The sequence below is a fragment of the Amphibalanus amphitrite genome, unplaced genomic scaffold (genome assembly GCF_019059575.1).
Source record: "Amphibalanus amphitrite isolate SeventyFive unplaced genomic scaffold, NRLGWU_Aamphi_draft 000810F_arrow, whole genome shotgun sequence".
In the NCBI taxonomy this organism is placed as follows: Eukaryota; Metazoa; Arthropoda; class Thecostraca; order Balanomorpha; family Balanidae; genus Amphibalanus; species Amphibalanus amphitrite.
Genome location: NW_024882304.1, coordinates 6,514 through 20,375, shown reverse-complemented (window position 1 = coordinate 20,375; position 13,862 = coordinate 6,514).

Sequence of the window (13,862 nt, the reverse complement as noted above, 5' to 3'; positions counted from 1 at the left end):
TGTACTGCAGACACGAGAAAGGTGTCACGATCGTTGCCTTTTCTCTATCCTCCGGTGCAATTGACATCTGATGGTAAGCCGAGTTCATATCAAGGGTACAAAATAGCGACGATTCCGACAGCGCATCTAACGTGTCATCAATTCTGGCTATCGGATAGGCGGGGACTCGAGACACTGAGTTCAATCGACGTAAATCGGCCACTATTCTCGCCGACCCGTCCTTCTTGCGAACCACGCAAATTGGCGACGCCCACGTGCCCTCTGACTCCTCTAGGATCCCCTGTCTGACTAACTCGTCTAACTGAGCCTTCACCTCCTCTTTGAGGTGCGGCGGAATTCTACGTGGGGCCTGTCTGATCGGAGGGCTGTCACCCGTATCGATACGGTGCTCCACCAGAGTGGTGTGGCCCACGTGACCATCGAACATTGACTCGTACTTTTTAAGGACGCGAAAAAGGGCAGCTCTCTGTGATGACGTTATATCTACTCCCTCTTAGTTCACTAATTCTTCCAAGTTCACACTCTTTAAGCTCAGACTCTTTTACTTTAGGCTCCTCTGAAAATCCTACCTCTAACTGAGCCAGCTCAGCGTACTTGGGTACAGTAACAAAACGATCAGAGTTGTTTCGCAATACTAATGGAACGCTCGTGCCAGACACTTCCACTATGCTCCTCACAACCTCTAATCCCGGTTTATCCCATGAAGGTTCAATCAGAGCAGAACCCCTGTAGTCACAATTATGCGAAAACCCACGAACCACCGTCTCACTACCGGGTGGAACGGTAATATCTTTGCCCAGAACCACGGTTCCTACAGTCACTGCCTCCGCTGAAACAGATCGAACTGCCTCCGACGGCACAAAGCTCAGGCATTTCCGCTGCAGATCTATTACACAGGGTTGCACGTGCTGAAGGAAATCAATGCCAAACAGGCAGGGCACATCAATCACATCTGACACATAAAAGGGAACAGTCTTTTGTACGCGACCTATCTGAACGGAAAGGACAGTTCTCCCTAGGAGAGGCAACTGTTCCTGCGCGGCCGTCCGCGCCCGTGTCGCTGTCATGCTCAAAGTGGCGTTCGGTAAAGCATCAAACACTGCCTTATTAATGATACTTATCGTCGAGCCCGTATCCAACAAACAGTTACACTCAACCCCACAGATCCTAGCCGGGAAAGTCATATCTGGGTTGAGCTGTACGCTGTCACCAGCATTACTTACTGTTCGGGTGGTGCCGCGGGACCCGGCCTCGGGCTTTGACCTGGGCCCCGGTCGGCGTTTCCCGACGGAGCTTGGCACACGGCTGCCAGGTGTCCCTTCTTACCGCACGAGTGGCAGGTGCTATCACGAAAACGGCAACGGGACCGCACGTGATCAGCGCCACCACAGGCCCAGCAGGCGCGCGCCGGCGCCTCGTTTGACCGGGACGGCTGCGACCCGCGGCGCCGTCCGGTCCGCTCGGGGCGTCCGGGGCCGTCCAGACGCCGCTCGAGCTGCTCGATGCGATGGAGTATCAGGCGCAACATCGGCGCCTGCACCTCTACCTGACGCACTGACGCGCTTCGCAGCACCTCAGCGCTGCGGATATTGCTCACCTTTTGCACGGCGGCCGGGAAATCAGTAATTCCCGCCATCACAATCTCTGAGCGGTATTTCTCGGGGACGGCTGACAGAAAGTAGTTAAAAAGCAGACCATCAGTCGGCTGATCTGGGAAGGAGCGCCTTACCAGAGACTAAAACCGCACAAGGAACTCGTCCAGAGACTCGGCGGGGTCATACTTTAACTCGGTCAGACGAATGTGCGCGTCGATTGTGGTCCCCACTGTGAACGTTTCCCGCAAACCATTGAAAACGCTGTCCAGGGATCCCTTCTGACTCGAGCTCAGAGCATCATAAGCATCCCGTGCAATGCCTTCTAAGGTCAATGGCAGAAAAGAAAGCTGCTGTCCCTCATCCCAGCCCTGAAGCCGACCAAACGTTTGAAAGTCCTCACGGAAACGGGACAATGAGCCCTTCCCACCGAAACGGGGTGCCGGTACATTAAAAGAACTCATTTTAAATTCCTGCTTAGGTACCACATTAACTGGTTAGCCAAACCTGACCTAGCTTTACAGTGAACTCTAATATCATTTTCATTGCGAATTCACTTTGATTTTTTCGCACATTGCTCTGACACCACTACTGAATTGTTCATTGTCAGACACTCAAAACACAGTTCACCGACCCCGAAATCCCAGTTCCCCAGGCACAGTACCGTGAGTGCAGTGACGGCCAGTCCTCTCCATCCGGCGCCTTGCCTGCTGCTCCTCGAATCAGCTGACGCGGTCCAGTGCAGCGCCGAACGGGGCCGCAGAGCTGGGCAGAGCTCCGAGCCGAGTCGCGGTGGGCGATACGGCCGGCTGGTGCCGATCACCAGCAGCGAGGAGGTCGGACGCCAATCGCTATGGCGGTGCCCTCGTCACTCGCTCACCACTCGCGCACCAAATCACTGAGCACTGCACACGGAACTCGCGGGCCGCAGCAGCGCGACGGCTGGGCCGAGAGCACCGCAAGCCACTGCGCACTGATCGCTGTCTCTCAGCCTCCTCACGGACGTCACCTCCATCACAGCTGAGACTGCAGGTAGCCGGTACCCGAAGATTGTAGAAGCAGGGAAACAGCGCGGTCCAGGACTAGGCTCCTCTTGCTTCGATAGCCCTGGGCTGGTCGATCTCCACGACGGCTCGTAACTGGTCCATCTTCCGATAAACTTGATGAGTAAATGTGTTGCAGCAACGGCGCTCAGTCGACACTTTCAAAGTCAAGTGGACCGAGGATCAGTTGACCGTAGCACAGCTCAAGAAGCGGAGCTCAGTGCTAGCGGGAACAGACGGCACTGCTGGACAGTCGCCGTGCAGCGGCCAACATGCCGCAGTCTTCAGTCGGGACAAAAGGCGAAGTCGACCGACCTTACCGGCTAACTGACAACTCGTCAGAGTGTTGCAGAGCCGGAAAACCAACAGCAGACATCTTGAATGGCGATAGCTGCTCCGAAGATTTCAAACAGTCAGTTGAATTCTTGAATTCTTCATCTTGAGGCCGCGAAAGCCGAGGACGTCGGTTCGGGCTCCAAACTTCATTTCGACTAAGTCGATCCCACCGCTGCCACCAAATGTAAACCCGTGTTTACTGAAGGTGAATCGACATAATCAAAAGTGAAGAACATTACATTGTATTTAGCTTTAGGTTACATTTTAACAGAGCCAGGAGCGCAACCCCACTCCTTGAGCTCTCGATCCAGACTCCCCGCCCACAGTCAGCCGAACACCTGCCGTGATCAGCTGAATGGGCGAAAACATAGTGCACCATGAGATGCTCCGATCGCGGCATCCGCTATATAAAACATTATACTTATTGTCAGTAAAGCCGCTAAGCATGAATAAGAGTGTTTGCCAGTCTAATAATATGTCGTACATAATAGAAACATTTAATTGCATTATCTAGGACAGCTTCGAGTTCATGCCTGAAGCAACAATTGAGCAGCAGACGATCACGCGCAAAACCGTTGAATTAAATTCCTGTCCAGACATCATATGGTCACCGGGCTCCTCTCGGCGGTGAAACAGTTAAACTTTAATCGGCGCAAAGCTTGCCGATTACACATGCACAAGGGCGCCGGGTGCAGTGTCTGTGTGTCCCTGACTGACCTGCAGCGGTGACGCTGTCACAGAAAGCACCTGTTCATTGCCCAATGGATCCAGCCCAGTTCCGGCCGGCCGAGTGCCCGCACGTACGCAGCCAGTGTTACGGTCTGTGTTCGATCTATGTTACGGTCTGTGTTCAATCTATTTTACGCCCTGTGTAACGACCTGCGTTACGGCTTGTGTTACGGTCTGTGTTACATACCCTGTTCTGGGCGGTCTCCACCTTGACCCTCTTAGCGTCCCAAAGTCGGTACTGGTAGACGTGCGCGTTCTCTGCCGAGACGTCCCGCAGGTGAACGAGCAGGTTCTGTAGGCCGACCAGCGTCTCAGCTGGCACCTGAGAAGGTCAGGAGAGGGTAGGGGAGGTCAGTGGTGTACTGGTGTCTGACATAGACCAGCGGACAGGGGGGAGGGGAGAGGGAGAGGAGTCTGGTGGCGCAGTAGGACCGTTCCGCGCTTGAAAGTGGACACATCTGAGGACCGTTCCGCGCGCGCTGACACTGCCTCTAGAACCGTTCTGCGAGCAGTCAGACATGCAGACCGGATTGATGTTTTGAAACTTTGACATAATAAACTTTAATTAAATCGACACAGGTACTCTAACCGCATGTGTTTTTTATATCGCGGACAAAAAAGTGGGGATTGTTAGGGTTAAGCAGGGAGTCACCGATGTTAGATCCCTCTCTGGGTCCTTTCATAGGTCACGGTCCTGACCCGAGATAGCTGAGCTGTGTCGCAGCCCTGACCTCAGACAGCTGAGCTGTGCACGCCGTCGGCTCGGCCGTCAGTCGCCACAGCCGCTGACGCCAGTGTCCAAACAGCTCCAAACAATATCCGGCCCTGTATAGCAGGATAAGCCATCAGAGGCGGGAGTGATCAATGGAGGGACGCGAAACACTAACGCCAAGGGGATGACAACTGCTGAGGAATAAAGAAACTACATGAGATGATGTTTTTCGTACTCCAGCGTAGTACGAAAAACATCATCTCACGCTCTCAGTCCCAGCGGATAAAAACAACACCTAAGAAAGAAACTACATGCAGGTATACTGGGAACACGTCATGCTGGAGTTGACGTGTTCCCAGCCCGTCCTGTACCATGCAGCCCGTTCCGGTGATCACTCCCGCCTCTGATGGCTTATCCTGCTATACAGGGCCGGATATTGTTTGGAGCTATTTGGACACTGGCGTCAGCGGCTGTGGCGACTGACGGCCGAGCCGACGGCGTGCACAGCTCAGCTGTCTGAGGTCAGGGCTGCGACACAGCTCAGCTATCTCGGGTCAGGACCGTGACCCCCTATGAAAAGACCCAGAGAGGGATCTAACATCGGTGACTCCCTGCTTAACCCTAACAATCCCTACTTTTTTCTCCGCGCTATAAAAAACACATGCGAGTTATAAAAAAAAACACATCCCTATCAACCAGACCCTATCAACCAGTTACTTAATTCGACACAGGTACTCTAACCGCATGTGTTTTTTATATCGCGGACAATAAAGTGGGGATTGTTAGGGTTAAGCAGGGAGTCACCGATGTTAGATCCCTCTCTGGGTCCTTTCATAGGTCACGGTCCTGACCCGAGATAGCTGAGCTGTGTCGCAGCCCTGACCTCAGACAGCTGAGCTGTGCACGCCGTCGGCTCGGCCGTCAGGCGCCACAGCCGCTGACGCAAGTGTCCAAACAGCTCCAAACAATATCCGGCCCTGTATAGCAGGATAAGCCATCAGAGGCGGGAGTGATCAATGGAGAGACGCGAAACACTGACGCCAAGGGGATGACAACTGCTGAGGAATAAAGAAACTACATGCAGGTACACTGGGAACACGTCATGCTGGAGTTGACATGTTCCCAGCCCGTCCTGTACCATGCAGCCCGTTCCGGTGATCACTCTCGCCTCTGATGGCTTATCCTGCTATACAGGGCCGGATATTGTTTGGAGCTGTTTGGACACTGGCGTCAGCGGCTGTGGCGACTGACGGCCGAGCCGACGGCGTGCACAGCTCAGCTGTCTGAGGTCAGGGCTGCGACACAGCTCAGCTATCTCGGGTCAGGACCGTGACCCCCTATGAAAAGACCCAGAGAGGGATCTAACATCGGTGACTCCCTGCTTAACCCTAACAATCCCTACTTTTTTCTCCGCGCTATAAAAAACACATGCGAGTTATAAAAAAAAAACACATCCCTATCAACCAGTCCCAAACAGTGTACCAAATTTGAGCGCAATCGGCGTGGCAGTTCAGGGTTCAAGATATATGAGCAACCCAAAATCGCTACTGCAGCAGAATAACGAACACTCTTGGCCCTTCACGTCGCACGTGTCATGACGCCCAGTGGCGGATCCAGGGGGGGGGGCTGCGGGGGCTGGCAGCCCCCACCCAAGGAAAACTGGCGCCACTGCGCCGAAGGCGCAGTGGCGCCAATTTTCAATTCGCAACTCATCGGAGTGCCGCATACTAGGACTAGGATGCAAAAATCAGTCGAATAACGTCGTTTCAGTACGCTCCGCACCGATATTTCCAATCGTGTGGTGTCACTGTACATACTGATCCTGGGCGCCTCTTGTCAGGGCCACTGGGCGCCAATATTTCAGCGCCAATACGATGCGACTATGGCGCCCATCCGGGGCGTGGCGCCCAATTATGACCTGCAGCCCCTACCCAGTGAAAATCCTGGATCCGCCACTGATGACGCCCACCATGATACATCAGTTGTAGTCAATAACTCACCAAGATACATCAGTTGTAGTCAATAACGAGATGGAAGGGATAGGATTAGCGCAACAAAGAGTAGCGCAGGTCAATCAGCCCAGCGGTTGCTGACTTACAAGCCTATTAAAAACGTTACAGGAATACGCTTCGCTAGCTCAATCGTAATAGAGTAGAATCATTCATATATGCAATTGCTACTATTTCCTGGTTTTCTTTATAGGCCAAGACTTGGTAACTGATAACTCTGCTGCCCTGTAATGGGTCCGGCCCGCTGTGGCGAGTGAAGACACTCGCTCTGACTGACTGGACCGCCAGCCGAGACGCTGCTGACTCTGGTGGTGAATGGTGAGCGGAAGAGGAGAAAGTTTACGCCAAAGCTGAAGCAACTCTACATTGCCGTACAGCTAATACGCTTTTCACCTGTTGGCCAGTAGAGGAACTAACAGTTACTACAACTGACCGTCAGAAGCACCCAACACACACCGTGTCGCTCCCAGTAACATACCAGGATGTAGACCCCAGTCGGGCAGCGCTCCGGCGTCCGGCAGCCGCAGCTGGTCCAGCAGTGACAGCAGCCGGCCGGCGCTGCCCTCCGGCGCCGTCCGACAGGCGTTCACGGCCACCACCCTGACGGACAGACGTTACACGGTCAGCAAAGAGCCGACACTCGGTCAGCGGACAGTGGCGTTGGGTCACCGGATGGCAGAGCATCGCCGCAGCACACAGACCAGACAGGACTGTGCCGACAACGCAACCCCGTTGGAGTAACATGACCCTAATAAATGCACCGATAATGCTCTGGTCTATCTCCATTATTTATAATAATAAAAAAATGAAAGAACAACTGAGATGAGGGAAAGGAGTGAGGCGTCTGTTAGGGTCCCCGTGCAATACGCCCGGTGCGGTGACTGACCTCTGCGCCGCTAGCTGGAGAGCTGGTTCACCCGGCTGACGACCTTCTGTACCTCCTCGGCGGAGAGCGGGTGGCCGTTGGTGGTCCGCCGCAGCCCGTCCCGGTAGCCGGCCGCCCCATCCGGCGACACGCCCTGGGGAGTCATAGCATAACACTCAGGCAGGTTCAGGTTTCAGTCCGACACACAGAACCGTCCGGCGACACGCCCTGGGGGCGACACATGGGCGCGCTCAGGGCTCAGGTACAGGTCTCGCGAGATTAAGCGGTAGGTTTTGCACTTTTACATTTCCGGTTATATCTCAGAAACTAATCGATCTACGATGAAGCCATTTTACACGATCATGGCCGGCTTGTTACCCAACAAGTCGATCGCATCTTCAACACTTAAAAGCTTAAGACGACGAAGATATAACCTGAAGTACACTAAATTTTCTAGGTGCAAAACCTACCGCTAAAACCCGCGAGCCCTGTACCATGCACAAGGGCGCCGGGTGCAGTGTCTGTGTGTCCCTGACTGACCTGCAGCGGTGACGCTGTCACAGAAAGCACCTGTTCATTGCCCAATGGATCCAGCCCAGTTCCGGCCGGCCGAGTGCCCGCACGTACGCAGCCAGTGTTACGGTCTGTGTTCGATCTATGTTACGGTCTGTGTTCAATCTATTTTACGCCCTGTGTAACGACCTGCGTTACGGCTTGTGTTACGGTCTGTGTTACATACCCTGTTCTGGGCGGTCTCCACCTTGACCCTCTTAGCGTCCCAAAGTCGGTACTGGTAGACGTGCGCGTTCTCTGCCGAGACGTCCCGCAGGTGAACGAGCAGGTTCTGTAGGCCGACCAGCGTCTCAGCTGGCACCTGAGAAGGTCAGGAGAGGGTAGGGGAGGTCAGTGGTGTACTGGTGTCTGGCATAGACCAGCGGACAGGGGGGAGGGGAGAGGGAGAGGAGTCTGGTGGCGCAGTAGGACCGTTCCGCGCTTGAAAGTGGACACATCTGAGGACCGTTCCGCGCGCGCTGACACTGCCTCTAGAACCGTTCTGCGAGCAGTCAGACATGCAGACCGGATTGATGTTTTGAAACTTTGACATAATAAACTTTAATTAATTCGACACAGGAAGCATAACCGCATGTGTTTTTTATATCGCGGACAAAAAAGTGGGGATTGTTAGGGTTCAGCAGGGAGTCACCGATGTTAGATCCCTCTCTGGGTCCTTTCATAGGTCACGGTCCTGACCCGAGATAGCTGAGCTGTGTCGCAGCCCTGACCTCAGGGCTCAGACAGCTGAGCTGTGCACGCCGTCGGCTCGGCCGTCAGTCGCCACAGCCGCTGACGCCAGTGTCCAAACAGCTCCAAACAATATCCGGCCCTGTATAGCAGGATAAGCCATCAGAGGCGGGAGTGATCAATGGAGGGACGCGAAACGCTAACGCCAGGGGGATGACAACTGCTGAGGAATAAAGAAACTACATGAGATGATGTTTTTCGTACTCCAGCGTAGTACGAAAAACATCATCTCACGCTCTCGGTCCCAGCGGATAAAAACAACACCTAAGAAAGAAACTACATGCAGGTACACTGGGAACACGTCATGCTGGAGTTGACGTGTTCCCAGCCCGTCCTGTACCATGCAGCCCGTTCCGGTGATCACTCCCGCCTCTGATGGCTTATCCTGCTATACAGGGCCGGATATTGTTTGGAGCTGTTTGGACACTGGCGTCAGCGGCTGTGGCGACTGACGGCCGAGCCGACGGCGTGCACAGCTCAGCTGTCTGAGGTCAGGGCTGCGACACAGCTCAGCTATCTCGGGTCAGGACCGTGACCCCCTATGAAAAGACCCAGAGAGGGATCTAACATCGGTGACTCCCTGCTTAACCCTAACAATCCCTATCCCTCTCCGCGCTATAAAAAAAACACATGCGAGTTATAAAAAAAACACATCCCTATCAACCAGTCCCAAACAGTGTACCAAATTTGAGCGCAATCGGCGTGGCAGTTCAGGGTTCAAGGTAAGTGAGCAACCCAAAATCGCTACTGCAGCAGAATAACGAACACTCTTGGCCCTTCACGTCGCACGTGTCACGACGCTCACCATGATACATCAGTTGTAGTCAATAACTCACCAAGATACATCAGTTGTAGTCAATAACGAGATGGAAGGGATAGGATTACGCGCAACAAAGAGTAACGCAGGTCAATCAGCCCAGCGGTTGCTGACTTACAAGCCTATTAAAAACGTTACAGGAATACGCTTCGCTAGCTCAATCGTAATAGAGTAGAATCATTACACATATGCAATTGCTACTATTTCCTGGTTTTCTTTAAAGGCCAAGGCTTGGTAACTGATAACTCTGGTCTCTGCTGCCCTGTAATGGGTCCGGCCCGCTGTGGCGAGTGAAGACACTCGCCCTGACTGACTGGACCGCCAGCCGAGACGCTGCTGACTCTGGTGGTGAATGGTGAGCGGAAGAGGAGAAAGTTTACGCCAAAGCTGAAGCAACTCTACATTGCTGTACAGCTAATACGCTTTTCACCTGGTGGCCAGTAGAGGAACTAACAGTTAATACAACTGACCGTCAGAAGCACCCAACACACACCGTGCCGCTCCCAGTAACATACCAGGATGTGGTAAAGAGCAAGTAGCATACGAATATATTCAAGTAGCAATTACATATAAATACGCGGACCGGTTTCGTCTATGAAAGACTTCTTCAGCGCTTTTTCAAAAACGTATAACAAGAAAACTAGCACAGTGACAATCGTTTGAAATAAAATCGGATTCAGTTAGAAAATAACTAGGATGTAGCCATGTACTTCTGCCGGTCACCGCTAGATGCTGTGAACCGCGAGTTACAGTTTTGTTAACAGGTGTCGCTTTTACCAGTCTCTAAATTGCTAAAGCCTTCGATTAAGTTGTGCGCCCCCCTTTTAACGTTCCGTTCGCTTAAACTGCTGTATTGTTTGGACATTTGTATTCGCTATGTGTATATTAAAAACCATATGTATTCGTTTATTACATTCGATGTTCTCGCCAACATGTGTGCAATACTAGATAACTAAGTTCGTATGTAAAACTATATATGTCTCGATTTTGTGGCGAAATACAAGAGATATCTGTATATTACAGTGTTTCTACTGGCTACACCAGCCAGATTGGTGACCCCGCGTTCTACGCGCTAAGGGATCGCTATCCCCTCGTGTTCCCAGACACACCGACACTGGCCTGCACCCTGAGCTGTCTCCTCCAGCTCTCTTTGTGTAGGAAGGAAGTGGCGGATGGTGTGTTTCCACGAGGATCCTTCTTTTGTGCTGTGTGGAACTGGATAACGCCGACTACTACTGCTGCACTACGGTCCAGCTACTTCATCGGCTCATCGGCTTCATCGACTACCGTCCGGCTACCTCTGCAGCTGCACCGCAGCACCTGGCGATCGCCGTGTCGCCGTCGCCGCCACCGATCTTCCCGACCATTGCTCTCGGCAGCCATGGACCAGAAGACCCAGCCTGCCGGCGCCGGTGCAGCCGCCACCGCCGCCTCGGATGCCACTGCCGCTGCCGCTGCCTCCGGTGCCGCTGCTGCCGCTGCCGCCCAACCGGACTACCTCCGCATGGCGACTGCGCCACGCAGCCACGTCGCGCCGCCGCGCTTCTTCGAGGAGGACCCCGTGATCTGGCTCGTCCAGCTCGACCTCTTCTTCTCGCAGGCAGCTGTGGACGATGAGCTCAGCCGCTTCCGGATCGCCGCTACTCTCCTTCCTGGCCACCTCCTGCGCGACTTCACCGACATCCTCCGCAACCCTCCTCTAGACCGACCTTACACCATCCTTTCCGACGCCATCCGTCAGCGGTTCGGCAAATCAGTCGAACAGCGTCTTCGCTGCCTGCTCTCTGGCCAACAACTCGGCGACAGGCGTCCTTCCCAATTCCTTCGGCATCTCCTGGACCTTGCTGAAGCTGAAGGCTCACAATATTCCCCGCTCATCCGCCAGATCTTCCTCAATGCTCTTCCGCCTCGGACTCAGCCCTTCCTCCAGTGCCTGCCGCCTGGGACGGACCTTGCGACCATCGCTAGCACTGCCGACCGACTCCTGGAGCTTCCGCAGCAGTCGGACGTCGCTGCACCTACCTCAGGTCTTCTCGCCGCGGTATCGACTTCTGCGCCTGCTGCAGCCTCACCTGCTGCTCCTGCAGGACCCTTCCACCTCCAAGACCTGATGAGCCAGCTGCTGACTGGTATCACGGCCCTCACAACATCAGTCGCCACACTGGTGGACGAGACGCGCCGCCGAGAGAGGTCTGCATCCCGTGCCCCCGGCCGCGCTCGCCACCGTCCACCACGCGACCTGCCCGGTCACCCAGCCCTGCAACCAACACGTCTACCGGCGCTGGTGCTTCCTTCTGCTGGTACCACCACAAGTTCGGTACCAACGCGCGCTCATGTCAGTCACCGTGCTCGTGGTCTGCAACCGCAACTCAGACCTCGGGAAACCAGCAGTAGGACAGGTGACACAGACGTCTGCACCTGCCCTGCTCAACCCTGACGTCCCTCCAGCCAGCGGCCTTCTGAGACTCAAGGACAACAACACTGGTATCACCTTCCTCATCGACACTGGAGCCGAGTACAGTGTTCTTCCAGCGACACCCACCGATCGTGCTCGCGGAACCAACGGACTGGAGCTGCAAGCAGCCAACAACAGCAGCATCCAGACCTATGGTCAGCGCATGCTCACGCTTTCTCTCGGACTCAGAAGAGATTTCAACTGGATCTTCATCATCGCGGACGTCTCCCATCCTCTCCTAGGAGCCGACTTCCTCTCCTCGTATGATCTCCTCGTCGACACCAAGAGAGGCCGTCTCATCGACCACCTAACTGAGTTGTCTTCACCTGCTTCCCACTCATCAGTGCCATCCACCGGACTGACAGCCGTCGTCGGAACCGACAACCCAGCATTCCTTAACCTCCTTCGAGAATTCCCCAGCCTCACCCAGCCGTCACATCATCCGGAGCCACAGCACTCAGTCCGACATCACATCGAGACTACCGGCCCTCCGGTCTTCTGCCGCCCACGCCGTCTGGATCCAGCTCGACTCGCCACTGCCAAGGCAGAGTTCCAACGCCTCCTCAGTCTCGGAGTCATCCGACCCAGCAGCAGTCGGTATGCATCACCGCTGCACATGGTGCCCAAGTCGTCTGGAGATTGGAGACCCTGTGGAGATTACCGTGCACTGAACCGCATCACAGTGCCTGACCGGTACCCACTACCACATCTCCACGACTTCACTGCCTGCCTCGCTGGGACATCGATCTACTCTCGGCTCGACCTCGTCAGGGCCTTCAACCAGATACCGATGGCCCCAGAAGACATCGCCAAGACAGCGATCACAACGCCCTTCGGCGCCTTCGAGTTCCTCCGCATGCCGTACGGTCTCCGGAACTGCGCTCAGACCTTCCAAAGGTTCATGGATCACATCCTCCGTGGCCTGGACTTCGCCTTCGTCTATGTAGACGACATCCTCATCGCCAGCAGCAGCATCTCGGAACACCTGTCACACCTCCGAGAGGTCTTCAGCCGTCTTTCCCGCAACGGTGTGCTCCTCAACCCATCGAAGTGCGCCTTCGGCATGGAAAGCATCTCCTACCTCGGCCACCAGATCTCCAGCGGAGGCATCACTCCTCTCGACGATCGAGTCAGCGCGATCAAGAACTTCGACCGTCCAGAGTCGAAGAAGAGCCTCAAGAAGTTCCTGGGGATGATCAACTTCTACCACCGCTTCATCCCACACGCTGCTGCTCTTCTGGCACCTCTCCACGGCCTGACTGCCTCAGACGACCGAGCTGCTTCAGTCACGTGGACCTCAGAGGCAGACGCCGCCTTCTCTGCAGCCAAAGCCGCCCTCGCTGACGTCACCCAGCTCGCTCATCCCGTCAAAGATGCAGCTCTGAGCCTCAGCACTGACGCCAGCAGCACGGCAGCCGGCGCCGTGCTCCACCAGCGAGTTGGTGCTTCTCTTCAGCCTCTCGCCTTCTTCTCGCGCAAGTTCACGCCCACCCAACGCCGCTACAGCACCTTTGGACGGGAATTGCTCGCCATGTACCTCGCCGTGCGACATTTCCTGCCCTATCTGGAAGGACGCGACTTCGAGATCCTCACGGACCACAAGCCGCTCGTCTTTGCTCTCAAGGCCAACGGCAACGCCAACCATTCTCTCCGTGAACAACGTCACATGGACCTGATTCTGCAGCACACCAGCAAGATCGGACATGTTCCTGGACACCTCAACCCGGTAGCTGACGCCATCTCACGGATCAGCTCAGTGTCTGCGCCAGCTTCTGCCGCAGCTACACCTTCACCCGGCCTTCTGAGCCTGGCCGACATCGCCCTACACCAAGCCAACGATCCTGACCTGCCGAAGCTGCAACAATCCTCATCTCTGGTCATCCGTGACTTCCCAGTCCCTGATCATCCGCATCTACGTCTCTGGTGCGACACCTCAACGGCCACACCTAGACCTGTAGTCCCAGCCAGACTCCGCCCTTCCATCATCAAGAGCTTCCACGAC